This window comes from Eleutherodactylus coqui, chromosome 13 (assembly GCF_035609145.1).
Source record: "Eleutherodactylus coqui strain aEleCoq1 chromosome 13, aEleCoq1.hap1, whole genome shotgun sequence".
NCBI lineage: Eukaryota > Metazoa > Chordata > Amphibia > Anura > Eleutherodactylidae > Eleutherodactylus > Eleutherodactylus coqui.
The window spans coordinates 40,854,546-40,871,595 of record NC_089849.1 but is presented as its reverse complement, the minus strand read 5'-3'; the positions used below and the strand labels follow the sequence as shown (position 1 = coordinate 40,871,595).

At 46.2% G+C, this 17,050-nt stretch overlaps 1 protein-coding gene across 4 annotated transcripts in view; it reads left to right on the top strand.

Moving 5' to 3' along the window:
- THRA (thyroid hormone receptor alpha) overlaps nt 1-17,050 on the top strand; it is a 144,397-nt gene that overhangs the window by 22,052 nt on the left and 105,295 nt on the right. The window contains exon 1 of one of the 4 annotated variants that reach the window (XM_066587966.1): nt 6,211-6,357. The exons of the other annotated variants lie outside the window; for them this stretch is intronic. The gene's annotated coding sequence lies outside the window, so the exon portion shown is untranslated. Of the gene's footprint in view, nt 1-6,210; nt 6,358-17,050 lie in introns of those variants that run through there. 4 annotated transcript variants of the gene reach the window in all.

The following is a 17,050-nucleotide window of genomic DNA, read 5'->3' as shown; positions in this document are numbered from 1 at the left end:
TTTTCATGGATTTGGAGACGTATCCCTGCTCAATGTGACCTAGAGAGGGGAATGAACGCTACAGGCTCATTTCCAGAAAACCAATAACATGTACTGCTTTGTGAAGTTAACTCTGTCGTTAAATTCCAAGTACGCTGATAGATGTTCTCTATAACCGTGTTTGTGTACATATAATATATATTATTCACTAATCACTTGTTTATGGTGGTGCTTTACACGGGACGACAATGTCCAGATAATAGCTGGGAAGAGGGAATGTAAACCCCAGTCATTCCGTATAAACTTGGTGACCCGCAGGGTGACGGGCGACAATTCCCCCACTACTTGCCGGTCATTTTGTTTCAGCTCAGCCAGAACATATTCTCTAGCTGATCTATGGCCGCTCTCACACAGGCCGCTCGTACAGCGTTTAGTGTGTCATTGGAAACGCCGCGCTAAACGCTGTAAAACACCTCTGTTGACTTCAATGGGGCTTCTCAGCCAAGAGTTCGAACGCGGCATTCCTAACGACACGATTTTCAAACACTGTCAGTGATTTTTAAGCACCTCATCACCCATTGCAATGATGCGGTGCGCTAAAAACCGCTGTTGAATGCGTTTGAAATGCTGTAAAATAACACATTTTTGCAGACGCCGGTGTGTGAGTGACCTAAAGCCGCCCGGTGTAAAGTGAACAACTCGCAAATTAATTTCCCTGCAGATTCTCTCTCATCTCTTTCTCTCCTCCCTCCCTTTTCTATCTTCTCTCTCCTCTCATTCTCCTCTCTAATCTCTCTTCTCTACCCTCTCTCCCTACCTTCTTCCTCTTTTCTCTCCTTTCTTTTCACTCTCCAATCTCCTCTCTTCTCCCTATCTCTTCTGTCTGTCTTCTCTCTCTCTCTCTCTTCTGTCTGTCTTCTCTCTCTCTCTCTTCTGTCTGTCTTCTCTCCTCTCTCTCTCTTCTGTCTGTTTTCTCTCCTCTCTCTCTTCTGTTTTTTTTTTCTCTCTCTCTTCTGTCTGTCTTCTCTCCTCTCTCTCTCTTCTGTCTGTCTTCTCTACTCGCTCTCTCCCTCTCTCTCTTCTGTCTGTCTTCTCTCCCCTCGCTCTCTTTCTTCTGTCTGTCTTCTCTCCTCTCTCTCTTCTGTCTGTCTTCTCTCCTCTCTCTCTCTCTTCTGTCTGTCTTCTCTACTCGCTCTCTCCCTCTCTCTCTCTCTTCTGTCCTCTCTCTCTTCTGTCTGTCTTCTCTCCCCTCGCTCTCTCTCTTCTGTCTGTCTTCTCTCTCCTCTCTCTCTCTCTCTCCTGTCTGTCTTCTTTCTCTCTCTCTCCTGTCTGTCTTCTTTCTCTCTCTCTCTCCTGTCTGTCTTCTCTCCTCTCTCTCTTCTGTCTGTCTTCTCTCCTCTCTCTCTTCTGTCTGTCTTCTCTCCTCTCTCTCTCTCTCCTGTCTGTCTTCTCTCCTCTCTCTCTCCTGTATGTCTTCTCTCCCCTCGCTCTCTCTCTTCTGTCTGTCTTCTCCCCCCTCGCTCTCTTCTGTCTGTCTTCTCTCCCCTCGCTCTCTCTCTCTTCTGTCTGTCTTCTCTCCCCTCGCTCTCTCTCTTCTGTCTGTCTTCTCTCCCCTCGCTCTCTCTCTTCTGTCTGTCTTCTCTCCCCTCGCTCTCTCTCTCTTCTGTCTGTCTTCTCTCCCCTCGCTCTCTCTCTCTTCTGTCTGTCTTCTCTCCCCTCGCTCTCTCTCTCTTCTGTCTGTCTTCTCTCCCCTCGCTCTCTCTCTTCTGTCTGTCCTCTCTCCTCTCTCTCTCTCTCTCTCCTGTCTGTCTTCTCTCCTCTCTCTCTTCTGTCTGTCTTCTCTCCTCTCTCTCTCCTGTATGTCTTCTCTCCTCTCTCTCCTCTCTCCTGTATGTCTTCTCTCCTCTCTCTCCTCTCTCCTGTATGTCTTCTCTCCTCTCTCTCCTCTCTCCTGTATGTCTTCTCTCCTCTCTCTCCTCTCTCCTGTCTGTCTTCTCTCCTCTCTCTCCTCTCTCCTGTCTGTCTTCTCTCCTCTCTTATCTTTCTATTTTATTTTCTCCCCTTCCTCTCTCTCTATCTCTTTCTTCCCTTTTCCTCTCCTCTAAAATGGAACAAGTATTGAACAATTGTTCTCTGTTGAAGTACACAATCATTTGGACGCTAACAACCTCTTTTAGTGACTATTTGGTCAATAATTGTCCAGTGTGGGCCCCTTTATCTTGACGAAAAAGCTAAAAACTCTTTGCTGCAGTTTAATGCATTGCGCGTCAAGTTAAAGTTTGCCACATCTGTACGTGTAGAGAGAGATCTTTGTGAATGACTTGCACTCCCAGAGCTTTTAACTCCTAGTCCCGTGATCCATACTGCAGCTCCCATAGCACAGAGCAATCTGCCGCTTTTACCCCAAGATCACAATGTTATTACTACGGGGATTGAACCCCGCCCCTGTTAAAATCCGTGTGTCTTTGCTTCAAAACTAGATTAAATTCTTCAGCGGAAAAGGACATCTTGCGAAATTCTTGCTGCAAATTTCTAACATACAGGAGATGTAATTCTTCAATTAACGTCTGTGTAAAAAATGCAAGAAACTCCACAGAATGCAGTTAAAACCGCAACAAAATGCGAATTAATTGTCAAAGTCAGTATCCGCGCTGCGTTCTGCGGACAGTACCGCCCTGTGTGGAGGATATACCTGTAAGGTCACCTTTTGTAGTTTGTAAGACTCCTGATTGACAATCCACCTTGTTATGCACAGAGACCGCCCCAATATCCAGCAATCCTGTACAACCCGGCAGATAAGACGCTCTTTATACGGTAATTCAGCAGGTACTGAAAAGCTTGCTATGTATTCTAAGTATGGCATCTTTTGTCCTAAGGACCGTGGCCTCGTGTTGCTCAGCCAATTAGGCCAGTAGTCGCTGTAATTAGGACACAAAGGCCGCTTTTTAGTGGCGCCTTGAGTGAAGTATGCTAGAATACACAGCAGTGTATCACATTATAAAGACCACCTTATACGGTAGGTGCTCTTTATTAAACTGGTCTTAAGTGATACAAAAAAGGGGCATTTTTATGAATGGCACTAATTTGTGTAAACACCAGGATTATATTTGCAAAGTAAAGCATGCATTGGCAGCATCAACTATATATTGGTGAGATGTTTAAAATAAGAAGATGATATTTCTCTGTTAAAGGGTTGTCCAGTTGTAAAATATTGATGGCCTTTCCTTAGGATAGATTATAAGTAGTATATCGGTGAAGGACAGTTGCCAGTAACCCTTGCTGATCAGCTGCTCTCTGGGTTGATGACCTTGTGCGCCGAGCTGATTTCTGCAGGAAGCAAACAGCTCTGTCCTACTGCAGTGGCCAGAGATAGTATTACAGGCCGCGTTTCCATTGAAATGAATGGAATCTTCGCTTGTAAAACTAAGACTGGCCACTGCAGTACAAATGGAGCTGTTTATTTCCTGCAGAAATAAGCTCGGTGCACAAGCTTATCAACCCAGAGAACAGCTGATCTGCTCACGGAAAACTTGATTGGCAAGAGACTCCAGCCGATCTACTATCGTTGACCTAGTCTGAGATTAGGCCATGAATAGTTTACAACTGGACAACTCCTGAAGGCTAGGGTCACACAGGGCGGATTTGCCGCGGATTGCCATTGCATATCCGCACTGCGGCAAAACCGCTGCGTTTGCAGTGCAATGCAGCACAAATGAGATTTGCCAAAAAGCTGTTCTCACAGGACGGATTTTTTCCGCACAGCCGCAGTGCGGAAATGCAACTGCGTCGCGGTTTTAAAAGATGCAGCATGTTCATTCTTTGGTCTTTTCCGCAGCGCTTTTTTGTCCATAGACCTCTATGGACGCAGCCAAAACCGCACCAAATGCGCAACAAAAGTAAAAAAGCGCTGCGGAAAAAAACGCTCGATTTTTCGTGCGCATTTTTCGCACGAAAATCCACAAGCCCAGATTAACCTTTGAAGCGGTTTTGCCGTAGAAGCAGTTCTTCTGCGTCAAAACCGCAACAGAAAAAACGCAGCAAAACCGCAACAAATCAGCCCTGTGTGAACCCAGCCTAAAACTTGGTAACAGGGGAAAATGCATCTGGTCGGGGGCATATACTTATTAGTGATACAAGTTTGTTTATTGAGTTAGTATATACACTCATTATCGGAGAGTGAGCCGTTCTGTAGATCACGGCACTAGTTTTTGTGCACTCATAGCTTCATTTTTAGGTCCTCGGTTGGTCTACCTCACAGCGCTTTAGTTGTAAGGCCATATTCACACAGCCCAGAAGAAGTTGCACCCGAAATCCTTGAGCACAACTCGTACCTCAGAGGAGACCAACACTCGGTTCCTTGTGTTTCGCGGTGTGCAGGAAATCACACATTGTGTCCTGCTCTCATATGAGACACAAAAGTAGGACAGGCAGAGATTTTTAAACTTGGACCATCAGTTTATGTGAAAAATCACTTTTGTGAAACAACCCATTCAAATAAACTGGCTCTTTTTCCATTTGAGTTCTGTCCCTGTTTGCAGACATCTTGGCCGTGTGAATACACCCATACCAATTGCCACGTATACGTCTAGAGCTCCTATTAGTAGGAGGCATATTGTTTAGTGCATTGAGCTCCTGGGCCATTTTCCTGGTTCCACGGCCTCTTCTATGTCCAATATATGTTGTTCCAGCTAATGAATACAACAAACACGTAGAAAACTATTCCGCGTCAGATGACTAAAACCTCTAACTTTTTCTGCAAAGTTCTCTCCGCCCTCATATGATGCAGACGGTTCCAATTAGTCTGTGTTGCCTAGTTATATCCAGTATTATGTATGTAAATCTACTGTACATTTGTATATAGGGGTGTAATAACTGCTTATGAGTATGAAGACGGCACCCCAGGATTCCACTGCATGGAAGCAATGTACCACCAAAGCCACGCCTGCACTTGGGAGGGCAGTTGGTTGGGTGTTCTTCAGAAGCCGTAGTGTTGGGGATCTCATCCATCATCGTGGCCATGACTCTGTTAGTTTTATCTCCGATCAGTTGGAATAGGCGTTATGTCTAGCGCAGTGTCACATTCTGTTTCTAAAAACTGCTCTGTGATCTTATTTCCTTTTCTGAGAAAGAAATGAAGCCGGGTTCACCGGGTTTTAGCTGTTACTGCCATTACGTGTTCTCATCTCGCTGTTACTCGCCTCCATTTCACCCACTTGAAACTTCTTTCCAGTTTGTTTAAAGTTCAGAGATGAATCAGACGTCTATTGGTTCTGCCAAGATGATAGACCCGTTGGACGGAGCAAACGGCTTTATCCATGAGGACCAGGTCACACTGTGCAGTTGTAGTCGGCCATCTAGAGAAATATGGTTGAACAGCTCACAGATTGTTTTTGGATCCAATTTAAATTGTAAACTGGGCCTTAAGGTGGCCGTACATATTCGATGTATATTGGCTGAACCTGACGATTATTTAGCATGTATGGCGGTCTCCTGGCTCCCCCCCTGATGGCAGTTGTCAGGAGGAATGAAGTTTGGGCAGTTGCATTTCAACATGACTATTTTTTGTGCTCGGGGAGATTAAAACGTTGCCAGATGTATTTGGCAGGGACTTTCTCCCTCTCTTCATCCAGAACACATGCACACTCTGCACAGCCAGGACTGCATATGTACAGGGGTGTTGGGCACAATATCAGTGGGCATAGCAGAATATGACAGCGGCGCGGTCTGCAGAGACACAACAGCCGAGGTTGGTTTGATGGAACTTGTATTTATAAGGATGTAGTTTTTATAGCCATACGGCTCCCCGTTCCCGCACTGTCACCCATGGAAGTCAGCGGCAGCAGTCTGATCCCTGCACACACACAGCTGCACGGATAAGTCCGCTGGCGCCGACTTGCATGGTTGACAGCATGGGAACAGGGAGCCGGGTAAGTATAAAAGCTACCTCAAAATTGAGCTTTTGAACACCATAACTTAGATTTTGGTGCTCATGTGTGTGGGGACAGGTTCCTTTAAAAAAATGTTTAGAGCTGACACTTGGCTCTTCCTTAGAAGAAATCCACAAGTGGATTTTTCTGATATGATTTCATCTTTGTGTAATGAGAATGCTGAAGACGCCTTCTGATGTCAATGACCTGAGGAGGAGCCAAGTACCGCCTTCAAACGCATTGTTTTATGAGTGTTATAAATAAGTTCCATTAAGCCAACCTTGCTGTCGTGTCTCTACGGACCGAGCCGTTGTCATATCCGGCTTCACTCACTGTGCATATCCTTCTCTCACCTGGGACCTCTCCAGGAAGGGCAGAACCGGGACTGGATGCAGCCGCTGCACACCTCCGATCTGCAGCAGTAGCGTTGTGTCTCGCACAACATGACAAGGTGAGCACAACTGATCTATATGACCAGTCCTACAATGGAAGCACCTACTGTGTTTCTTTTACATGTTCCTACATCACGGCACTCTAGATAGCTGTCAGCTGAACTAGTGTTTGGCAAACAGCTATCTACTGTGCACGGACAGCCTTAGGGCTCCTTCAGATGACCGTATGCGTTTTGACGGTCGCCAGCACGCGCCGTTAAATTGCGTGAATGAAGAAAAGACGCAATCAAGTCACGAGCTTAATTATTATTTTCTCGTCCATTCACACGGCTGGGTGCGACATATTAGCAAAAAAATACACCGCCACCCGGAAATCCCTCGCTCGGCATAAATCCTTGGAATGACTCCCAATGCCTTAATATGGTCAGCTGTAAGCTTTTCCCTGCGTTGGACGCTGCTAAACTGCCTACCCCTCCCTATTTTTCCAGCCGCCAGCGTATATCAGTCGAAAGATAGATCCAGACCTATCTTTTCCAGCAGCGTATAATTGCGGTTGCCGATTTTGGTCGCCTATCTGGTATTTTTTTCTGGTGCAACATTTTTAACCCTTTGCAATCCAGTTTTGGATTCAGGGTTTTTTAGGGGGCTTTCTCTTTCTGCTATTATACAATGGCGCCGTCTGCTGGCTAGAGCCAGTACTGCTGTGTGGGACATGCTGGGGAGGCCCCCGACAACAGAGCGGCCAGTGATCTACAGTAAGAATACCCTGCCGGACATCTTCCGACATCGGAGCTGTACAGCCTTCAATAAGAATGTCTTTATAGATGTCAAACAGTGGATTGGAAAGTGCTAAGCGCCACAAAATTGCCCATATGATTTAATGCATTGGAATCCAATGCCTAAGATGGTTTTCTGCGTAAAAGCGTAATGGCCGCATAAAAGCGCTGGTGGGAATAAAGCCTTAGAATTGGTTTCCTAAAATGAAGAACCCTATTGAGGATAGGACATTCAGTATTACAGGGGTTTTTCACTTGTAAACTTATTATGGCCTATTCTCAGGACCGGTCATCAGCTGTTTGCCAGGCCGCTGTGCTCATGCACTGATTTCTGCAGGAAGCAGATAGCTCCATTCTTACTGCAGTGGCCAGAGATAGTATTGCAGGCCAAGTTCCCATTCACTTCAATGGCTACAATACCAAACCCAGCCACTGTAGTAAGAATGGAGCTGTCTGCTTCCTGCAAAAACCAGCTCAGTGCACATGTGTAGCAGCTGGGGAACAGCTGATCATTGGGGTTCCTGGTTTGCGGAGCCCCACCAAGCTAATGTTGATGACCTGTCTTGAGGATAGGCTATAAAGAGTTTACAATCAGACAACCCCTTTAAGATTCCTGTATTCTGCTGCAGGATTTGTAAGAATTTATGGCCCATACGCGGCCTCCACCTTCACATGTATGTTTCTGTGCAAATGAAATTGTTGTGTATGTTAGTTCTGTCCTTTTATTGCCATTAGGTGAAAATTTGTTGTAAATCTTTGCATTTTCGATGCATTCTTCACATACTTGTGAACTACCCGCAAAACCTGCACAGATCTATTTGGCACTAGTGAGTTTTGACGGCTTCTTCAGTGCGTAGTTCTCCCAGTGAGCTACAGACAAAGGCACCTTGGATGCAGCCGACTAACCCCTTACATTGTCGGCCATGTCTCTCTGTCCCTCTAGGGAAAGCTATAACACAGGGAAGTCATTTGGTGCCAGTATGCATTAGACTTAAGGGAGCTGCACCCTCACAGCTATTGGTAACCTGTCACGACTGCTTCTTCTGTCTTTACATTCATGGAATGCAAGTAAAGACTCAAAAGTAAATGCCAAGGTACAAGACCGGCTGGGGACTAGTGTATAATGATGCCATCAACGCATTATGTTCTGTAATTCATATACATTGTATTCTTCCTTTAAGCTTCTTGTCCACGAAGTATTTGAAGATGGTATTTACTACCATTTTATTAGCCATCTTGTAAATAGTTGATGCACTTTCTTTGTGGTAGGTTCTTTGAGTGCTTTTAGTATTTGTTTTCCTATAAAGTCTTCCATTATGTGTATATATAAAGCAGGGAGCCGCTGTTTTGCCCGTGTTTGCTCTGTGATGTCATGCTCACATTGTTCTGTATGCATATGCTTTTTTGTGATCTTGAATTAGGCCTCCGAGTCTTAAAAACTGCTGTCCTAAGCCAAGAGTCTCAGTACGAATGTCCCTCTAACATACTGCATGCCTAGGTGCTCCTAGTGCTACACATGGTACAGGATCCAACATTCAAGCTTTCCATGATGGAAGTGCAGATTTCTTTGCCATAAAACGCCTCCATCATCTCTAGCTGCTGTGATGAGTGAGGGTGAAGTTTTTTGATGGACTGCAAATCATCCTAGAACAAGTTACCACCTATTCCCCGTTTAAGACCAACTTCTGGCCCAGACCTGCCACCCACCTGCACCTTATGAATATTGCTAAAATCCAGCCATTCCTGACCATGGACAAGTTAAAGACACTCTTTGTTGTCCTCATCCATTCCCGACTTGACTACTGCAACTCACTACTCATTGAACCTCCACCCGCACCAGACTCTCCCCTCTCCAATCTATACTAAATGCAGCAGCTAGACTCCTCTTCCTATCCAGCCGATTCTCAGACGCCTCTGCACTATGCCACTCACTGCATTACCTGCCTATGCATTACAGAACTCAATTCAAACTCATCACACTCATCCACAATGCTCTCCATGGCGCGACGCCATACATCGCCTCCCTCCTATCTGTACACCACCCAGCCCACACACTCCGATCCACTAACACAGTCAGACAAGATACCCCTCTAATACGAACCTCACATGCTCACCTCCAGGACTTCTCTAGAGCAGCACCGATCCTCTGGAACGCTCTACCCCAAAACATCTGGAAAATCTCTGATGCATGGAATTTCAGACTTACCTCTTCAAAGAAGCATACCAACTCTCCTGATCTAGTCCCTCTCCCTCATAATATGCCTATCATGTACATTTCGTGCCCCCATACCTCCTGTACTACCCCACCCCATCCAAAATGTATTAAACACCACGTTATTTTGTCTTGATTGAGCTCCCCTGTGCTTCGAAGTGCTGCGTAATAAGATAGCACTACACAAATAAAGATTATTATTAACTTCTCTGCATTCTCTTCTCCCTGGTGAAAAACTCCAACAGATCCACCTTCTTCTTGGCTCATGTATTGTGCAGGAATTTAGCTTGAAGTTTTCTTAAGGTGTCCATACACTTCCAATAGCTATCAGCCGACCGCTATTTCCTCCAACTCCTCCATACACATGAACTCTCATTTCGGACATTCATGGGGACGAGGGAGAAAGTCATAGCCAGACAGCTCTGCCAGTGGCATTGAATTTCAACACTTAATCCTTTGTGTCTGATCCTTTATTTTCCCTCTTAGATCATCAGGGAAAGTTAGGAGTGCTAAATATGTGTACAAGCACACCACAGCTGCTTACCACTTTTGAGGAAATCTAGATGTCTGTGCATACGGAATGGTAAACACCCAGTCGGCTATAGCAGTGCAAGTGAAACAAGTCCATGAAGTAGAATCCTGTGCTCATAAAATAAAAGCACTCCTTTATTGTAGCTTATGCATTTCGGACTAGTTAAGTCATAGCAATGAGTAAGAGCTTTTAGGCAGTCTGATATACGTACGCTTTTCAGGTTGTTTTAGTATTTTAATATGTGACAATGAAGAAGTGCTTTTACAAGTACCAGGTTCTACTATATGGACTTGTTCCACTTGGAAAGTCAGGAGGCTCTTATACACCTCCGACAGTCAGCTGGCGCTGCAAAAATTGCATAGGTACTGTTATATCTTGTCTCCACCAGAAGAATGGGTGGAGACAAACTACATGCCAACAAGCAACGCCCACAACATGATTGGCTGGGCCACAGAATGGGTTTCCATTATGTCCCCTCCTGTCTCATCGTGCCACTGACCCCACTGCCGCTCTCCCTTGTGCCCTTAGAGGCTTCTGCACTAGACTGCACCAGAGCAGGGATCGGATAAGAAGAAGGCAGAGCACTGGGGCCGACGCCGGGGGAAGTATCACTGCGGACCTACGAGCCCACAGTCGTGCCGGCTAAAGGGGTTGCCACCTGGGAATATTGACAGCGGAGGAATGCGATGGATAAGGAGTTGGGGGGGAACTTACACCGTCAAAGCTGGCAGAGAAGAAGGTCGCCGGGGAAAGCAGAGCTAAGAGCACAGACCAAACGATTGTCCGTCCCTTTCAATGAAGTTGTGGGCGTTGGTTGTTGGTGTGCAGCTTGTCTCCACCTAATCTTCTGGTGGAGACAAGATACAACAGTACCAATTGCATGTGTATGGTGACCATTTGACCTGCTACTACTATACTTCTCTCTTCTTCAATAATTTAGGCCGAATACCGATGGGCTAATATGCACTGCGGGATCCGGAACGGGCGTTCGCCAACGGATCTCGCATCAGATACTGCCTATAGGACATGCTATGGAAAATGCTTTTCCATGCCCACCAGCAGAAAGCAACTGACTTTTTTTGCTCTGGGGGAAAATCGCAGCATGTCCTATTCTAGTGTGAGCCTCGCACGGACGGCTTCCATTGCAGTCATTGGAAGCCCTCCATCCCATGGCAAGTCGCCACGAATCTGCGTCATCACCGGCGTGAGTCTCTGAACTGCTCATGTGTGGCGGTTCGCCAGCCGGCACAACAGCAGCTTAGAAAGAAGACTCCAAGACAGGTACGCAGGGGTCAATGCCGGGGCACAGGGTCTGATTCCGCTGTGAGATTTTGCAGTCGGAATCAGACCCGGCCGTGTGCATTTGGCCTTAACCATACCTTTCCAATTTATTTTCTTCTATTCTAGACTAGCACGGATTTTGGTTCTGTCAGGTGCTCGATCAAACTACCATAATTTTACTATACTGTTATTGTAGGTTTTAATAACTATATATTATTTTTTAAAAATAGTGCATGTGGAATCCCACTTGGTGTCTGTGAGTTTACTCCTTGTGAATGCATTGCAATATAAGTGCAACAAGATAAAAAGGAATGCAATGATGTGGAAATCTCATATAACCATATTTTATTCTCAATAGAACACATATCAGAAAGTGAGACATTTTTCCATTTCATTAAAAAAACTCATTAAGAAATTGATGGCAGCAACACATCTCACAAAAGTTAGGACAGAGCCATGTCTACCATTGTGTAGCTTTTACAGCAGTCTGTAAATGTCTGGGAAGTGAGGAGACAATTGCTGGGGTTTTGAGAGTGTGCCCCATTCTTGTCCGATGTAGGATTGTGGCTGCTCAACAGTCCCGGGTCATCTTTGCCAGATTTTGCATTTCATAATGTGCCAAATGCTTTCTTTTGGTGAAAGGTCTGGACTGCAGGTGGTCGGTTCAGCACCCAGACTCTTCTACAAAGTTATGTTGTGATGGATGCAGTATGTGGTTTAGCATTGTCTTTCAAAATTATACATGGCCTTCCCTGAAAGAGACATTTTCTGAATGGAGCATATGTTGTTCTATAACCTCTATATACTGCTCAGCATTGATAGTGCCTTTCAAGATGTGTAAGCTGCCCATGCCATAGGCACTAATGCAGCCCTATACCATCAGAGATGTCGGCCTATGAGCTGTGTGCTGATTACAAGCTGGATAGTCCCTCTCCTCTCACGTCCGCAGTACATGGTGTCCATGGTTTCCAAAAAGAACTTTGCGTTTTGATTCACCTGACCACAAAACATAAAGAAGATGTCAGCATTTCTGGATTGTGTTGATATATGGATTCTTCTTTGCATGATACAGCTTAAGGCCGCCTGCAGACGAGCGGGTCGGATCCGGCGGCGAGAATTCTCGCCGCGGGACCCGACCCGAGCGCCTGCAGAGACGAGCGCGTACTCACCCGCGCCCGGCGGCCCCGGATCTTTCATGTGTCGGCAGCCGGCGCATGCGCAGACCGGAGTCGGCGGCCGGGTGAGTGAAGTTTGTGTGCGAGGCTCTGCGAGCCCCGCACAAAAATTGGACATGCCGCGGTTTGTTTGCTGCGCGAAATGTCGCGCGGCCAAACCGGGGGCGTCTGCATAGGAGTGCGTATTGTAATGCACTCCTATGCAGGCTTTCAGTGGTGGAAATCCCGCGGGATTTCCGCCCGTGTGCACGCGGCCTTAACCTGCATTCGTAGATCGCACAGACAGTGATTTCTGGAAGTATTCCTGAGCCCATGCAGGGGTTTGCATTACAGAATCATGCCTGTTTTTAATGCACTGACTCCTGAGGGCCTGTAGATCCAATACTGACCATCGGCCTTATCTCTTGTACTCATGAATTTCCCCAGATCCCTGAATCTTTTGATACTATGTACAAATTTACTTTGAGAAACATTTTTCTAAAATTGTTCCACAATTTGTAGACGCAGTTTTTCACAGATTGGTGAACCTCTGACCATCGTTGCTTCTGAGAGACTCTGCCTCTCTAACATGCTCTTTTTATACACAGACATGTGATTTAGTAGAAAATTGAACCTCCAGCTGTTTTTCGTTAGTATCATTTCTTACTTTCCAAGCCTTTTTGTTACCTCTGTCCCAGCTTTTTTGAGAGCTGTGTTGCTGCCATTAATTTCTAAATGAGTTAAAGGGGTTGTCCCGCGCCGAAAGGGGTTTTTTTTTTTTTCAACCCCCCCCCCCGTTCGGCGCGAGACAACCCCGATGCAGGGAGGTAAAGAAAGCTCACCGGAGCGCTTACCTTAATCCCCGCGCTCCGGTGACTTCTCTACTCACCGCTGAAGATGGCCTCTTCCTCCGTGGACCGCAGCTCTTCTGTGCGGTCCACTGCCGATTCCAGCCTCCTGATTGGCTGGAATCGGCACGTGACGGGGCGGAGCTACACGGAGCTACACGGAGCCCCATAGAAGACTGCAGAAGACCCGGACTGCGCAAGCGCGGCTAATTTGGCCATCGGAGGCCAAAAATTAGTCGGCACCATGGAGACGAGGACGCTAGCAACGGAGCAGGTAAGTAAAAAACTTTTTATAACTTCTGTATGGCTCATAATTAATGCACAATGTACATTACAAAGTGCATTATTATGGCCATACAGAAGTGTATAGACCCACTTGCTGCCTCGGGACATCTCCTTTAATTTTTAAAAAATGAAATGGAAAAATGTCTCCCTTTCATCTTCTGATACGTTTTCTACGTTCGCGCATATATATATAAAAATATGCTTTATGAGATTTCCAAATCATTGCATCTTTTTTCATAACATTTATTTACATTTTACACAGGGTCCCAAATTTTTTGGAATTGGGGTTGTATATATTGCTATATATTGTATATACAGTAATTATTGTGGTCTGTGCACACAGCTGAATCCAACGTGGATTTTTCGGCACTGATTCCGCCTCTAAAAACTGCATCAGAACCCCGCAGCTAAGCTGCCTATTTCTCCCACAAATTTTCCGCAGATCCATACACGATCTTAGGCCACCTGCACACTGCAGAGTCAGATGACGCGGAATCCGCAACCTTTCCGTAATGTCATTGCGGATGTGCCGCGGTTCAAACGGCTTGCATTGACTTCAATGGAAGCCGTCTGTGCGGATTCCGCGAAAAAAGGGAACACGCTGCGATTTTCCCTCTGCTTGCAGGGAACCGCAGTTGGTTTTCGCAAGTGTTACATGTGTTAAAATGCTTGTTTGCAGCATTTGAAATCAATGGGGATGTCTGCAGGGGGGGTGTTTGTGTGAAAAACACAATAATTACATGGGCAAAAATACCCCGCAATAAGCAGGGAATATGCCCAGTTTTAGTCCGTGAAAATGCTGCATATTTCATGGATTGAAATTGCATACATTTCCCTTAAGGACTCGAACTGCGTTGGAACGCATCCACTTATGTTCTTATGGCTTGCATACGATGAAGTTTAAAAACCTATTCACTAATAAAGCATGACGTTTTTATTTTGCCCTCGGTGCTGGAGTCTACCGTTGTTACCGCATATCCTTACCTGCCCTGAGCCCCCTGCTTCTCCTGGTGTGTGTTGGCAGTGGAAGTCAGGTGACCGCTGCCTGCCAATCAGAGGCCGCAGCATCCCCACCCCTTCTCCGGGCATCAGCACTCACATCCTGGCTGCCATGATGCTTGGAGTTCGGACCCGATTTTTGTTTTAACTCATTTGGCTATAATTTTAAAAAATTGTGTTTGTAACCGGACAACTAACTAAAAAGTACCACAATGCTGTAAAACCAAGTTGTCACAATGCGCTGGTCTTGTCTCCCTACATCTCTACCATAGGAGGATAGATACTTAGTATTGTATCACTGTAACATTTCATTCGTGAATGCTACAATCTTCATCCGCCAGGCTGATATCTTGAACGATTATGAAATTGTGGTTTTGGCAATGCTGATCTTACATGATGGTGCGAGCTGCAGTGGTTGTCGGTAACCTTATAATGTGCTAAATGGGTTAATGAGAGGGGTATTCCATTCTGTGATGTCACTGGGGTGGAGTAGGCACCCGTGCCAGGTCACATGACCTGGGCGCTGATCTTCTGCCAGCTGATTTGACAGCTGGCCATGTGCGTCCGTAGCGTGGGCCAGATCTGTGCAGAAGCCACTGTGCCAAGGCCCACACCCTCGGTGAGGGAGGGACGCTTAACGTTGGCCCGCATGTTGAAAGTATGTTAGTTTATCGGCCTTACCGACTACTTTTCTTCAGGCTGGATATTAATGGATTTAATTATCGTCTTTCCAAGATATCTGCATGCATTATTTATATGTATGTAATGACAACACGCAAATTATAACTTTGACTTAATGCAGATTAAAATAGTCCTGGTTTGAAAAGACGATTTTCTGTTTGTAGGCCTTGCGTTTGGTGCAGCTGTTCGCAGAATGCTCCTGTGGTGTCACTGTGTGGCCGTCTGTTGGGGACAATGAAGCCCTGTGTATGTCATGGAAATGTACCCACACACTGGGTGCTGGGAGGAGGAAAGCGATATAACATAGGAGGGTGATGGGGAGAAGACTGTAGGACTACAACTCCCAGCTTGAGCGTTAATGGATATGCTTAGACATAAGCTGCAGCCATAATGCAGAATTATAGATCCCATCTGAACTTGTGGTATTTGGTATTATATCGCCTCATGCACACTTCCTGCGAACCCTTTCCCTTCCAATTCAGTTCATGGGTACAGTATAGGATAAGTGGCACTTAATGGGCACTTGTCACTTGGAAAATGGTTTTCAATCCACTGCCGTCAAGCAAGACAGACATGATTGTATAAAAAAAGCATTTTTGCATTTGCAGAAAATCTCACTTTGAAGGCTGTGCAACAATTATGCAAATATTCCGTCCCAAGTCAAAGAGGCGGTGCCGGCTTCTCTCCAGGTCAATGCATCATTGCCTAAAGCCGGCCTGTCCTCTCGCTCATCGACACCCCTTTGCGTTCACGACAGCACTGGTCGTGCCGAAATCTTCAACGTGCAGCAAGATTGCAGGAGGGTGCGTGGTGCGAGATTTTAGTGCTACAGCGCTGACATCAAGACAAAGGTGTGGAAGGGGGAGCAGGAGAAGAGGTCAGGGTTTAGGCAGGGAGCATTTAGACACAACGATTATCGCTCCAAAGATGTCTTTTGAGCGATTATTGAGTGATAATCGTTGTCATTTAGAGTGCATCCAGCTGTGCCTTACTCGGAGCGCCTGGCTGTTATATAGCAAAGCGCTGGGAGCGGAGGATGCAGAAGACAAGCTGGGTGGCGCCGCTTGTCTTCTGCATCCAGCTATTCTCTGCTCGGAGCGCCCGGCTGTTATACAGCCGAGCACTCCGAGCGGGGTATGGAGAACACAGCTGAACCGCTCTGTTCATCATACCCAGCCTGTGATCAGGGAGCGGGATACAGCTGAAACAATAGTATCAGCTGTATCCCGCTGTAAATCCCTGATAAGGCTCATCTTTGTCTTTCAGCATGCGAAACTTCGTTGTCTTTCAGCAAGCGACGGCCTAATGAAAACTGCACGATGTCAGTGCAGTTACACACAATGATTATCGCGCAAAATACTGCTTTTGAGTGATAATTGTTGTGTCTAAATGGGCCTTAAGCAGGAGAGAAGACAGCTCTGCCTCTTTCACTCAAGGTGGCAATTTTCAGGGCCCGTTCACATGCAGCAGAAATGCTGCAGATTTTCAGCTTTAAAACCCGTGGCAAAATCCCCACCCCAGCCTGCCCATAGTGGCGCTCCTCTCGCCTCCAAATACTGCCAGCACCAAGAGCGCAGCACTCGCTGTCACTTGGCAGCCGTTAGTTTTCCCTGGTGAGGGCCAGCCCACTTCTGCATAGCCTGACCAGCGGCGGCAATGCTCTGTAGTGGTTGCCAGATGCCACCGTGCGCTGCGCTCTTGGAGCTGGCAGCATTCGGAGGCAGGAAGAGCGCCACTATGTGCAGACTGATTCACCATTGAATCCAAGTCAAACACCAATGGTGCGGATTTTGGTGCAAAAAGGCAGTGGGATTTTCTTTTGTGGAAAGTTTGCAGTATTTCTGCTACGTGTGAAAGTACCGTAAAATTGAGTTCCTGCAAATACAAAAGACTATTTTCTTTGTATACAGTTGTGTCTAACTTGCTTGTGTTACACCGCTGAACACTATGGCAGCGGGCAGGAAACCATTTTCCAGGTGACAGA